General features: G+C 45.0%; 1 protein-coding gene across 5 annotated transcripts in view; it reads left to right on the top strand.

The window, feature by feature from the left end:
• NDST2 (N-deacetylase and N-sulfotransferase 2) overlaps positions 1-13,130 on the top strand; it is a 102,245-nt gene that overhangs the window by 59,214 nt on the left and 29,901 nt on the right. The window contains exon 1 of one of the 5 annotated variants that reach the window (XM_028729049.2): positions 1,628-1,652. The exons of the other annotated variants lie outside the window; for them this stretch is intronic. The gene's annotated coding sequence lies outside the window, so the exon portion shown is untranslated. Of the gene's footprint in view, positions 1-1,627; positions 1,653-13,130 lie in introns of those variants that run through there. 5 annotated transcript variants of the gene reach the window in all.

Raw genomic sequence — 13,130 nt, forward strand, 5'->3', positions numbered from 1 at the left:
ATGGATGATTGTGGCCAAGCTATTTCTTGTCTCAGAAGGGCTGTAACTGACAAATCCAACACAGCTGTTGAGAGGAACTTCCTGATAGCAGAAGCCTCTTGGGGCACGAAAAACAACACTAGATATGACAGTATCCCTACACTGTAAGCTGAAGGCTTCCTCCCAGGGCAGAAGAATTACTCACCAGTGTTTTCCTACTTGTCTGGATTGAACTGGAGGGAGCAAAAATATAAGGAAGGAGAAGAAGCGGTGTGTGTGTCAGAGAGAGAGAGAATGTCCTAAATCAGTGGTTCCCAATTAGCTAAGTACTGTGGACCCCCTGTTTTTCAAAAGCCAAGCCATGGACCCCCCTACTTTCAAAAATGTTGATATCTCTATAGTAATTTTTGTTATATGAATGGTGCCACCATACTCTCCAATATGTCCCATTGCGTGACTTCCAGGCTGTGCTCCTGTGCAAGTCATGTGACCCACGCATGTGTTTTGGGGTGTGACGATCTCGCATGAGATCTGTATCTGGCCATGATCTCTCAAGCTTTTGGGCGCCGTGCTCTCACATGAGAGCATGTCCCCCCCCCAATGGAATTCCCTGGACAGTTGACCGGTATGTGCCATGAACACCCTGAGTGGGTTATGAGGACCCTTTGGGGTTTGTGGACCACCCATTGGGAACCACTGTCCTAGATACAGCCCTGTTTCTTGTATGGAGCTTTAGTAAAACGTGTGTTCTCTTATTGATGGTGCTCATAAATCAGACCTATACTGAATATTCCCATTTTGATCTGTCTCATTATGTATTCTGACTTTTATATAGTTGCTAGTGGTTAACCACAAAAGCATTTCAGGTTATGTAAATTCATACGGTTGCTGTTCTTTTGAGTCTACTTGTTTGTTTTTTTACAAGCTGTGTTTCTATCAGAACAGTTAATGTTTCAACACTGAAACTGTCATTTTCCATTTTAATATGCCACTCCTCTCCCGGCTCTCCATTTTGTTCTGTTTACGAAGTTTTTTGTTAAGTAATGGAGAACGACTTTTGCATAATTTCTTCAGAAAACAAAGTATAATTAGCTGTTAAAAGCAAAACATATCTGGAGTGGAAATAGGAAATGCCTATCTTCATGGTTCTTTGAGGCTATATTATTATTATTATTATTATTATTATTATTATTATTATTATTAGGCTCTGAAAACAATTTATCTCTTAGCAGAGGTATTTACTTGATTTCAGAGCCCCTCTCAACTGAACTGGATATTGCCTGGAGATACAGCCATGCCAAAGGGACTTCTTTTCTTCTGGTGAATAAATCCACCAGGGAACCTTCTTACTTTGTCATTTTCATGTCTTTAAGCAACTGTGAGCATGTGACAGCTTGAAGAAGCCAAACTCTCTGGGCAACTTATCAGTGCATACCACAGTGTAGTGTCAGGTGCTGTTGTCTGTCTGTGTGGCCCCCATTAGCCCCCTCCTTTTCTTCTCCTTCCTCCTTACCTTATTGATGTGGCTTTTTGAGTTGTCATTCTGCTTGGCAGTGTGTTATAGCGTTCTTTTTTTAATTCTCTTGCCATGGAAACAAAAGGGAAAGTCAGGGTTGTTGGCTTCCCCCAAACCGTGCAGCACTACTACAATGTGCTCTTCTGCAAGGGATAAGGTAGGATTTGCTTCCTCTGTTCTGTGTGTGAATCAGCGGAACGCTTGTTTAGTTTCTTCTAAACAAGAAATGCTTTTGATTTGCTGCCAGATTCTTTTTGGGTGCTCAGCGAATGGAGTTCAAAGCCTTGCCGTGGTCAAATGTTTGGTGTGTGTAAACGGATTTGATAAGGACTGGAATGGATCTGCAAATCCTTAGTCAGAAGAGAAATGTGAGCTAGATAGGTGTTGTGATACGAAGTGTGGAATTCTGCTATGCCCAGCCTCTCTTTGGACAGCACCACAGTTCCTACTGTTTCTGGAATTTCAGTGAGTAATGTGAATACTTTCCAGAGTTGTTCTGGACAAAGGACGGGGTCCTTCCCTTCATGTCCTTTAAATCTATGTAGACCTTGCTGGATTTTACTGGGGGTGTAGGTTGTTGTATACACATGCAGTCTCCATCTCAAATAGATGGCAGAGGAGTAAACACATAGCTCTGTACAGTATACAATTTAAGGAACTGTGTTTTCACAGACTGCTATTGACAACTTTGGAGTAAAGAAAAAAAACAGCAATGGCATTTAATGAGTTCTGGGCAACTTAGCAACTATGTGCTCAAGAATGAAAGAAGAGGCATTTCACTTGAAGCACTGGTCATGTAGAGCTAGCAAGTGCTTCCTTCACTTCCCTTTGGGACCTAAAAAGTTTGTTTTCGCTGACAGAAGCAGATATTGTAAACCACATTATGGGTGCAAAAGACAGAGAAAATGCTTGGGTTTCCAACTTGCAAGGTGAGGTATTTGAGGTATTTTACATTTAAATGTGTTGAGGGACGCGGGTGGCGCGAGGGACGCGGGTGGCGCTGTGGGTAAAAGCCTCAGCGCCTAGGGCTTGCCGATCAAAAGGTCGGCGGTTCGAATCCCCGCGGCGGGGTGCGCTCCCGTTGTTCGGTCCCAGCGCCTGCCAACCTAGCAGTTCGAAAGCACCCCCGGGTGCAAGTAGATAAATAGGGACCGCTTACTAGCGGGAAGGTAAACGGCGTTTCCGTGTGCGGCTCTGGCTCGCCAGAGCAGCGATGTCACGCTGGCCACGTGACCCGGAAGTGTCTCCGGACAGCGCTGGCCCCCGGCCTCTTGAGTGAGATGGGCGCACAACCCTAGAGTCTGTCAAGACTGGCCCATACGGGCAGGGGTACCTTTACCTTTACCTTACATTTAAATGTGATGATCTGCCTGTTTGGCAAAAGAAAAGCCCTTCTTGGTTTTGAACACCATTTTGTTCAATTTTGTTCCATTGTTCCATTTTGTGGATTTCAGAGATATTTTTTACTAAAATCAGAGGCTATCAAGAGTCTTTTAGGGCTTGTCTGCACGTAGCTTTTGCCACACACTTTCTGGACACAGGCCTGCGGTTAAAAACTCTGTGTCAGAGCATACATTATTTTTAATTTTGCCCCAGAGCTTTCCCTGCAAAAACCTGGTATTTAGTGTTCAATCGGAGCAATGTCAATTCAAGTTTTAAGTGGATTGCCATTTGCTCCAATTGATCTCTAAAGAGTGGGTTTTTGTGGGGAAAGCTTGAGCAAAAATGGGGGGGGGGGCATTTGGACATGGAGCTTTAAAGCGCCTGGAAAAATTGTCGGGAAGGTAAGTGTGGATAAATCCTTTGTTTCTTCTTATCTGCTCTCTGGAGGGTTTTTATTATCATTGCTTTTGATTTTCTGGTAACTGTTGAAATAGTTCTATGCCCACTTTTCTGTTTAAAAATACTCCATCTTTTTGTTTAAAAATACTCATGGTGGCTTACAACTGCATTGTAAAAATCAGCTCATGTTCCTACAGTTCATTGTGGGGAGAATGCATATGCTTACATTTTCAGCTCAATTTTGCTGAAAATTGTTAAAGAGCTTTATGAACTCTGTATTGATTTGTAATGTTTTGTTGGTCTCTGGACCGTAATAAAGATTGTTGTTGTTAAAGAGCTTTAAAAGAAAATGGGGAAGGCTGAGATTATAATCCGCTTTGGGAATTTACCTGTTCCGTGACTTCTGAGAGTCTACTTCACCTGGATTGTCAATTGTTTTAGCTGCTGCCACGTGTTCAGTGGCTCCCCCATGATTTAAATAAACCAATAGAATCATAAAAGAAGTATGAAAAATTTAGGATTTTGTAAAGGTTGCTATACAGTGGTGCCCCGCAAGACGAATGCCTCGCAAGACGAAAAACCCGCTAGACGAAAGGGTTTTCCGTTTTTGAGTTGCTTCGCAAGACGAATTTCCCTATGGGCTTGGTTCGCAAGATGAAAACGTCTTGCGAGTCTTGCGATTTTTCCCCGATTCCCCCCCCTTTTTTCTAAGCCGCTAATAGCCTTTTAGCCGCTAAGCCTTTAATAGCCGCTAATCCGCTAAGCCGCTAATAGGGTTGCTTCGCAAGACGAAAAAACCGCTAGACGAAGAGACTCGCGGAACGGATTATTTTCGTCTTGCGAGGCACCACTGTACTCCACATTGGCAAGAATCTACAATTTGCCAATTGCTAATACAAGCGTTCATTCTTCAAACCCAGTCAAGCAGTGGATGAAATTGAAAGTGGCCTGCTTTTGTTTTGTTTGTTTTTTCAAAAAGATATTTTATAAGGTCAGAGATAGAGGGGAAGGGTGATGCAACAGTGCTGTGTTGCAGCTGTCATCTTGTTAGTGATAGGAAGTAGTTTGTTTGCAAAACTGACCTCTCGGCCACTGAACTTATTATTGAGAAGCTTGCAAAGCTGATAGCACTCAGGTCAGTGTACTGTGCTTCTGCTCCCCTCTTCTGCTCCCCTTGCCATTGTAGAGAGTAAGAAAAGCAGCTCTGGAATTCAAACCAGAGCCCCCTTGAACCAATTTTCATCCTTTTCTTTCTACTGGCCAGTTGACCTGATGAGTTAGTGGAAGTGGGAGAGCTATCTCCTAAAAGGAATTGTTTCCAAGGAAATCCTTATCACATTTTTAACCTGTTTGCTAACCACAATGTTATGGGGGACTTTGTCAAATGCATAATAAAGATAAATTATGTCCACAGAATTCCCATAATCCATTAAGAAAGTAAACTGATGACAAAGAGAGAGAGAGAGATAAGATTAGACCAGCAGGGTTTATTTTTGCAAATCCATACTGGCTCCTGCTAATCCCTGCATTGTTACCAATAATCTGAGAAAGAAGTGTCATTGCAAAAAAGTGACTGGAATAGCAGACTATGTTTTAGGACCCAGGAGTCATAGCTTTAAAATCACCAGCTTTAATGTAAATCAATGCAAAACATAATCATTTGGGTTTGAGTTCCATGCAAGCAGCCATGTGATACCAGTGTTCAACCTATTTCTCTTTCAGCTGCTGTCACAGTCTCATTGTCTCTGTTTACAAGTAGGTTAGTGAAGGACTCTGTTGCATAGGACTTGCTTTCATTAATGATAGAATTCCAGAAGCTCCCCTTCTAGATTTTAACATATCAGAGCTCAGGATTCTCTATCGCTGCAAATACAAGAACACTTAATTTCTGAATATGGGTATGTAAGGATGAGGCTGATTCTATAGCAGGGGTCAGCAAACTTTTTCAGCAGGGAGCCGGTCCACTGTCCCTCAGACCTTGTGGAGGGCTGGACCAAATTTTTTTTGGGGGGGAAAGAATTCCTATGCCCCACAAATAACCCAGAGATGCATTTTAAATAAAAAGACACATTCTACTCATGTAAAAACACGCTGATTCCCGAACTGACCGCGGGCCAGATTTAGAAGGCAATTGGGCCAGATCCAGCCCCCGGGCCTTAGTTTGCCTACCCATCTTCTATACAGTGGTACCTCGGGTTACAGACACTTCAGGTTACAGACTCCGCTAACCCAGAAATAGTACCTCGGGTTAAGAACTTTGCTTCAGGATGAGAACAGAAATCATGCAGCGGTGGCAGCGGGAGGCCCCATTAGCTAAAGTGGCACCTCAGGTTAAGAACAGTTTCAGGTTAAGAACGGACCTCTAGAACGAATTAAGTTCTTAACCTGAGGTACCACTGTAGTGTTCTTTAAGAACGAGTGAAAAAGGGGTCACAGCATTACCCTTACAAAGTTATCCAGGAAAGGTGCATAATTATTCATAATCTGCCCCCCCCCCCCCCCCCGTCCAGTGGAGAAGGAACTGAAATTGAAACATTGCATTGGAAGGTTTCTTCAGTATTAAATTACAGATCAATTTGTCAAACTGATAGCACAGTGCAGTTGAGAAAAGTGAAGGCAGGGGATTTGCATGCCTTCTCATAATATTGAGGAATGTCTCTTCCTTTGCACTGTGGCTCGAGTCTGAAGATGAAAGGCATACATTCTTTCAGGACTTGACAGGTGCTCTCAGGTGAAGAGCTGGAGCCGAGACGCATTCCAGCATTGAAGAGGTATCTTTAAAATGATGCTGTCATGCCAGTCAGGCTGGGTTGGAAGGTTGAATAAAGACCGAAATGCTGGAAGTACTGTACAAGAACATTCCTATATATAATGCTGGTTCTTAAACCCGGGGAGGGGGGGGGGATAAAGCAATTTTGCACACATGTGAATGTGCTTGCCTTCTTCTTCCTTCAGATGCTGTTCTTGCCGTTGTATTACTTAGCTCCTGGACCACTCCCCAGGACTCTCCTAACAAATTCAGGGCCTGGGGTGGGTGTCTAACGATCCTTTGTTTTCCATTACAAAATGCTCAACTCTCAGACATCCACTGAAGGCAACAAAGATTTTATTTGAGCAGGGGCCTTCCTGAGATGTGCTTGTCTACTTGTAAAGCTAATATCTCTCCCGCTACACCTGCTGCCTTCAGTGAGAAATGGTTAGGAGAAGTAGAAGTGGTGAAGAGAAAGGAGCAGAGGAGCTAAACTGGCCCTGGGAAAGAGAGACACAATTTTCAGGTCTGGCTCGCAACTAACCGAACCTCTTGCTATTGGGAAGACTGATAACAGCAAAGGCATTTGTCTCTGTTAGAGGCGGAAGAAGGTTTTAGTACCATATGTATCTTCCATTATGCTGCCGATTCTCATTTCCTAATCTCTCTCTCTCTCCCCTCATACCCAAGTCCATTGCACCTACAGAAATTAATACTACACAGTAGACACATTTCAAGTGCTCATTCTTTATTTGCCTGAACGAAGTATACCTGCCAGAACGGCAAGTTGGTTTCATTTTGGAAGTTCTCACTCAGGTACAATGGCTCTATGGCTTCACTAGCCAGCTGTCTGAGAAGAACATGCGTGGCCTTCTCCTTCAGACCTTTTAAACTCCACTGGAATCCTGTTGCATGTATTTCAGATAGTTCTGTTGCCTTCTAGGAAAGGCCCCTCCCAGGACACTTGCTTCTTGAGCCTCAACAAATGCAGCCTTTAAATTGAGAGGCTCTAAGGAGCAGGGACGCAGGTGGCACTGTGTGTTAAACCACTGAGCCTAGGACTTGCCGATCAGAAGGTCGGTGGTTCAAATCCCCGCGACGGGGTGAGCTCCCATTGGTCAGTCCCTGCTCCTGCCAACCTAGCAGTTCGAAAGCACCTCAAAGTGCAAGTAGATAAATAGGTACCGCTCCAGCAGGAAGGTAAACGGCGTTTCCGTGCGCTGTTCTGGTTCGCCAGAAGCGGCTTAGTCACGCTGGCCACATGACCCGGAAGCTGTACACCGGCTCCCTCGGCCAATAAAGCGAGATGAGCGCCGCAACCCCAGAGTCGGTCACGACTGGACATAATGGCCAGGGGCCCCCTTACCTTTACTTTAAGGAGCAGCCACAGTTACCTCCACAGCTCAAGCTGCCACTTCTTTTGGCTGTTATGGCATTTTTAAAAGAACTGTGGAACAGCTAAAGGCAGTTCAGGGCAGTGGAGAGACACAGGGGCAAGGCAATTGATGAAATACCTATAGGGACAGGTGCAGCATCTCACACACCTATTACTACTCTTTACGGTTCCAACGGGTATGTTTTATTGGTTTGTTTGTGACATGCTGAAATTTGTGTTCATTGCAAATCTCTGGGGAGCTGCTGTGGCTGAAAAGGTGGTTTTGCTCACACCTCACATCAAACCATAGTTAATGTTTAATGTGAACACGTAGCTTGGTAGCACAGATTCCTTTATTCCTCCCCCATTCCTGGCTGCAGCAGGATGAAAAAGCCACAAGCTTTGTTTAGTCATGTTGACCAAACCTGGACTTCTGCTTGTTCTGCTCCACCCAGACTAAGGTTGAGAAATGAGTGCCAAAATGGCACCTTCCTGATGAGGGAGGTGTCAGCAGGCTTGGGAGAAACAACCTTTAGACCATGAATACTAATGAGGAAGAAATATCCAAAGCAGCCAAATGAGGACTGAGCATGCTCAGTGACTGTGGAATGCTGGCTGATAGCAGGAGCAGGGCTTGGAATGGAATGAAGTGGCTGGAAACCTGAATAGGAACATTCCACGCTTCAACATTTTGTTGCAGCCCCTGCTCTATCAATTTACATCTGATCTTTTGAATACAAGATTTTGATTTCAATGTGGTATAGAATTCCACCAACCCACTGCATATCCATAATAGTGTCTCTTAAGAAGCCTCCCTATATCTGAAGCGAAAGCCTTGCATAGCAACGTGTGCCGAAGAGTCCTCTTGGATCATTCAAGGTCTTGTGTCTGAATCAGATTCCTAGTTCATTTAGGTCCCTACCACTGTGGATGACTAGACCTTGAAGAGCTGTGTTGCATCACTCGAATTAGAGCAGTGACCTTTCTGTGCACTTTGATTTGTCAGGACACGAAGTCTCTTTTCTCAGTCTAACGTCTGCACTTGGCACTCTGCCTGCTTGTGCTGCTTCCAGTCAGTTAAGGTGGACTCTGAAATTGCTGAATGCCGAAGAATACGGTTTCTAAAAGGAAACAACCATTGATGTTTTCCATATGTGACTGAAAGAAGGAAGGAAGGATAGAAATCTCAGATTTTACTAATTCTGTCTGTGGTTTATTAGGCAGACGGTGAGTAACTCCAATCAGAATGTGTATATGTGTTATCCAATGGGCCTTAAATGTTAGGTTTGTCTACGTAATTCTATATGTAGATGGATATAGTAGACTCGTCTTTTATAGAGCTTTCGAAGATTCAAAACATTGGGATTTTTTCCTTCTGCTGTCAGGATGCAAACACATTACAGTGGTACCTCGGTTTAGAAACTTAATCTGTTCCGGAAGTCTGTTCTTAAACCAAAACCGTTCTTAAACCAAGGTGCACTTTCCCTAATGAGGCCTCCCGCCGCCCTTCTACCATTCAGATTCTGTTCTTAGACTGAGGTAAAGTTCTCAACCAGGACACTATTTCCGGTTTTGTGGAGTTTGTAAACCGAATCGTTCTTAAACCGGACTGCTCTTAAACCGAGGTACCACTGTACTATTTTTGTATTCCACCGTGTGCCTTTGAAGGGTAGTAGAGCTTTTTACTTGTGTAAACACACAAAAGTCCTATGTAGACGTAAGATTTGTTTCTCCTAGTCACCCTTTGCATTGGGAAGGAACCGCAGTGTGGTGTCAAGTCCGCATCAGTTGTGACCGTGGCTTTTACACTTGTTAGGTTTCCACCACTACCCATAACCAGAACTAAGATATTTGATTTGAGTTGGCCATGGTTTACAGTGATGGGAATGGGGGTGGCGCTGTGGTCTAAACCACCGAGCCTAGTGCTTGCCTATCGGAAGGTCGGCATTTCGAATCCCCGCAACGGGGTGAGCTCCCGTTGCTTAGTCCCTGCTCCTGCCAATCTAGCAGTTCAAAAGCACATCAAAGTGCAAGTAGATAAATAGGTACCGCTCCTGCGGGAAGGTAAACCGCGTTTCTGTGCGCTGCTCTGGTTTCTCCAGAAGCGGCTTAGTCATGCTGGCCACATGACCCAGAAAAACTTTCTGCAGACAAACATCTGCTCCCTCGGCCAGTAAAGCGAGATGAGCGCCGCAACCCCAGAATCGTTCGCAACTGGACTTAACTGTCAAGGGTCCTTTACCTTTACCTTTTTACAGTGTGAACCAATGTAAACAGCGACATATATATAAAGCGACATCATGATTGAAGCAAACCATGGAGGGGGGGGTAAATTTCTGCAGAAAAGAGGATGGGGGGGGGGAGTACACGAATGCGTAACCTGCTTCTGTTTCTTCACCTTGGTTAGGCAACTAGGGATGTTGTATTTGTACCAGCTTACAGACAGAAGGGACGCGGGTGGCGCTGTGGGTAAAACCTCAGTGCCTAGGACTTGCTGATCGTAAGGTCGGCGGTTCGAATCCCCGCGGCGGGGTGAGCTCCCGTCGATCGGTCCCACCTAGCAGTTCAAAAGCACCCCTAAGTGCAAGTAGATAAATAGGTACCGCTTTCTAGCGGGAAGGTAAACGGCGTTTCCGTGTGCGGCACTGGTGCTGGCTCGCCAGCTGCAGCTTCGTCACGCTGGCCACGTGACCCGGAAGTGTCCTCGGACAGCGCTGGCCCCCGGCCTCTTAAGCGAGATGGGCGCACAACCCTAGAGTCGGACACGACTGGCCCGTACGGGCAGGGGTACCTTTACCTTTACAGACAGAATGTTGAATCCATTGATTTATTGCAAACACCACATATAATACAGGAAAGGAGCAGAACTTCCATGCTATCTTTAGACTTCAGAACGATCCTCCCGGAGAACACACACCTGTCAAGATCTAAACCAACACTGAAAGTTTTCCAAGCAGCCTTGGAAGACATGACACTAGTTACTTCCCTCGGTTCTTTCCCCCAAATATCCCAGCATGATACAATGTTTGCTGCCCAAATAAAATGAATGTAGGCTGAGTTTCAGACAACAGTGCTTTCTTTAGGCCTAGTAGGGGGTATACTTTTACAGTATGCCACTGCAAATTGAGTGGAGGTGTTCATCTGTCTACAGAAAAGTAATGCTTCTCTCGCCCCTTCTCATTTTATAGCTCCCCTTTTCAGGGCTGCCAGCCAACTGGAAACTTTCCCACCATGCAGAATGTATGCAAAAAGCCTCCCCTTCAGACGAAGATATTCTCCCTAGAATCCCTCTGGACCCTTTTCAGCAGCAAGACATTATTGTTGACGTGTTGTGCTTGACATAGGCTCAGGCCTGATTGGGCTCCATCTGGGTTAATAATTACTACTACTACTATTACTGCTACTAGTAGTTGAGAGTGGGGACGTGTCAGCTCCTTCATATCAACTAAGGGCTACGGCGTGCATTTCTATTCCTTCTCTTCTGCTTTTTAATTGTACCTAATCTGGAGTAAATTGACTCAAGAGAAGTCATGCTCTTCTATAAGGCTTTTGGTATTGATTGAAGTTGTTACTAAGGATTTGTTTTGGTTACCTCTCGTTTGGTTTTGTTACTGCTTCCTTATATTGTGGCTTTGTAATGGCAATGCTCTCTTGACTTTGTTTTCTATTTTGTTCGCAAGTTGCCTAGAGTTCATTTTACAAATAAAGGCAGCTTATGAATTTTCATGGTCATAAATTATCTCCATTGCCACCCATATTGTAAATTCTAATAATGACACAGCCAGAGAGGAGGAGGAAGCTGAGTTGCTGCAAGGATTTCAAAGAAGCCTTTGTTTTTATGGGGGCAGTGCTTAATGATGTGTTACTAAAAAGGAGTCAGAGGAATAAATATATAGCTTAAACCTGCCCTGGCTGCCATAAAAAACAGTTCCTTTGCTTCCCTCACAGTGTCAGATACTGCTGCCTGGTTAAATTATGTACATTAAGCATTTTTGCATACATTGATGCCTGTTTTACCCAATTCCATTCTTGCTTGCTGCGGAAAGGGACAAGAAGTTCTGCAGGAGTCTCACTTTCCAAGCTCTGGAAGTCCTTTTTTGCTTCTGGGAGGCCACCAGCTTCTGCAAGTGCAGAAGGCTGCTTAAGCAGTGCATTGAAGTGCCTTTTCCATGAATGCCCAGTACGATAGTTGAAGCATTTATAAACACAGCAGTATATCTGGGGGGCGGGGGGCGGTTCTGGCAGAAGCTGTAGTCTCAACGCAAAAGAGATTATTGATCATACCTGATAGTAAAGGTAAAGGGACCCTGACCATTAGGTCCAGTCGTGGCCAACTCTGGGGTTGCGGCGCTCATCTCGCTTTATTGGCCAAGGGAGCCGGCGTACAGCTTCCGGGTCATGTGGCCAGCATGACTAAGCCGCTTCTGGCGAACCAGAGCAGCGCACGGAAATGCCGTTTACCTTCCCGCTGGAGCGGTACCTATTGATCTACTTGCACTTTGACGTGCTTTCGAACTGCTAGGTTGGCAGGAGCATACCTGATAGTATTGCTTCCTTACTACATTTTCTCCCTGCCTTTTCTTGAAGTGGCTCAGGACAGCCAACACGGACTTGCAGTAATGAATCGCTCAAGGCCACTCAGAGAGGTTCATGGCTGAAGAGGGAGAACCCACTTCCAAAAACTCTGGCCATAACACCACACTCCGCCTTCTCAATTTGCAGTCCCTGCCTCTCTCATTCAGACTTCCTGCTCTGTGCCACTGGAGCTCTAGCCGTTCTGGCCACCCTACTGCTCGGAGATGCCAATTTTCTCCATGGACAACACGAAATGCTGTATCTGGTCATCTGTAGATTTAATCATGTGAGATGGAGCAATGTCACTTCTTTTGTTTTGCGAGCAAGCTGCTTGCTGTCTGTTCTGTAATCCTTTGCAGGGGAAACTGGTCTGGGTTTGGCAGTATAGGTATATAGATTGTTGCTGGGCACCGTGCTCTCCTTCACCATGTCATTCTGCTTCCCTCCCCAACCGTCCCCGGGCCCATGCTGACACAGTTCCAAAACTGTTTTCATGCACCTTGTGCCAGCTGGCATACCCTCTGGCACTGAGGCCTTGTTAAAGAGATCAGAGCTGACAGATTCTTGAGCAGCAATCTGATATAGGCCTTTAATTTGTGTGTGTGCTCATGCTTGCATGCTTGTAACAAACAGAGGCTTGTTAAGAGCTTTGCAGAGCCTTCAAATGGTGCATTTGTTTTGTGCACTCTCCTGGCTCTCGCCAGTGTGCCACAGGGACCTTTGCTTCTGCATGCCACTCAGCCATTGTTTGGCCACTCCATCGCTGCATGCTGCGGAAAGGGACAAAAGGCCGTGCGGGAGCCCTTGCATTCAGATACTAGCAGGTGGTGTCAGTGCCGCTCTTTGTAAACCAGACACAACATTCAGCACTAGAAAAATTAGGGTGATGATAAAATTTGCCACCTCCTGGACTGCTGCTGAGAGGAAGGTTGCAAAGAGTCACAGTTTGTTCCCGTGAGCACCCTATGTCTTGTATAGTATTTAGTGCAGTTCAGCTTTGCCATAATTTTTTTGAAAGCTTTGGTCCAAAGACTTTGCAATTATGTTGTTGCTCACACACCATGCTGCCTTCTGGCTCCTATTTTTATTTTTTACAAAGACTCATCCCTGTGAGGCTGAACTCAGAGTTAAATTATTGTCAGTGGGACATACGC

The sequence above is a fragment of the Podarcis muralis genome, chromosome 6 (assembly GCF_964188315.1).
Source record: "Podarcis muralis chromosome 6, rPodMur119.hap1.1, whole genome shotgun sequence".
Taxonomy (NCBI): domain Eukaryota; kingdom Metazoa; phylum Chordata; class Lepidosauria; order Squamata; family Lacertidae; genus Podarcis; species Podarcis muralis.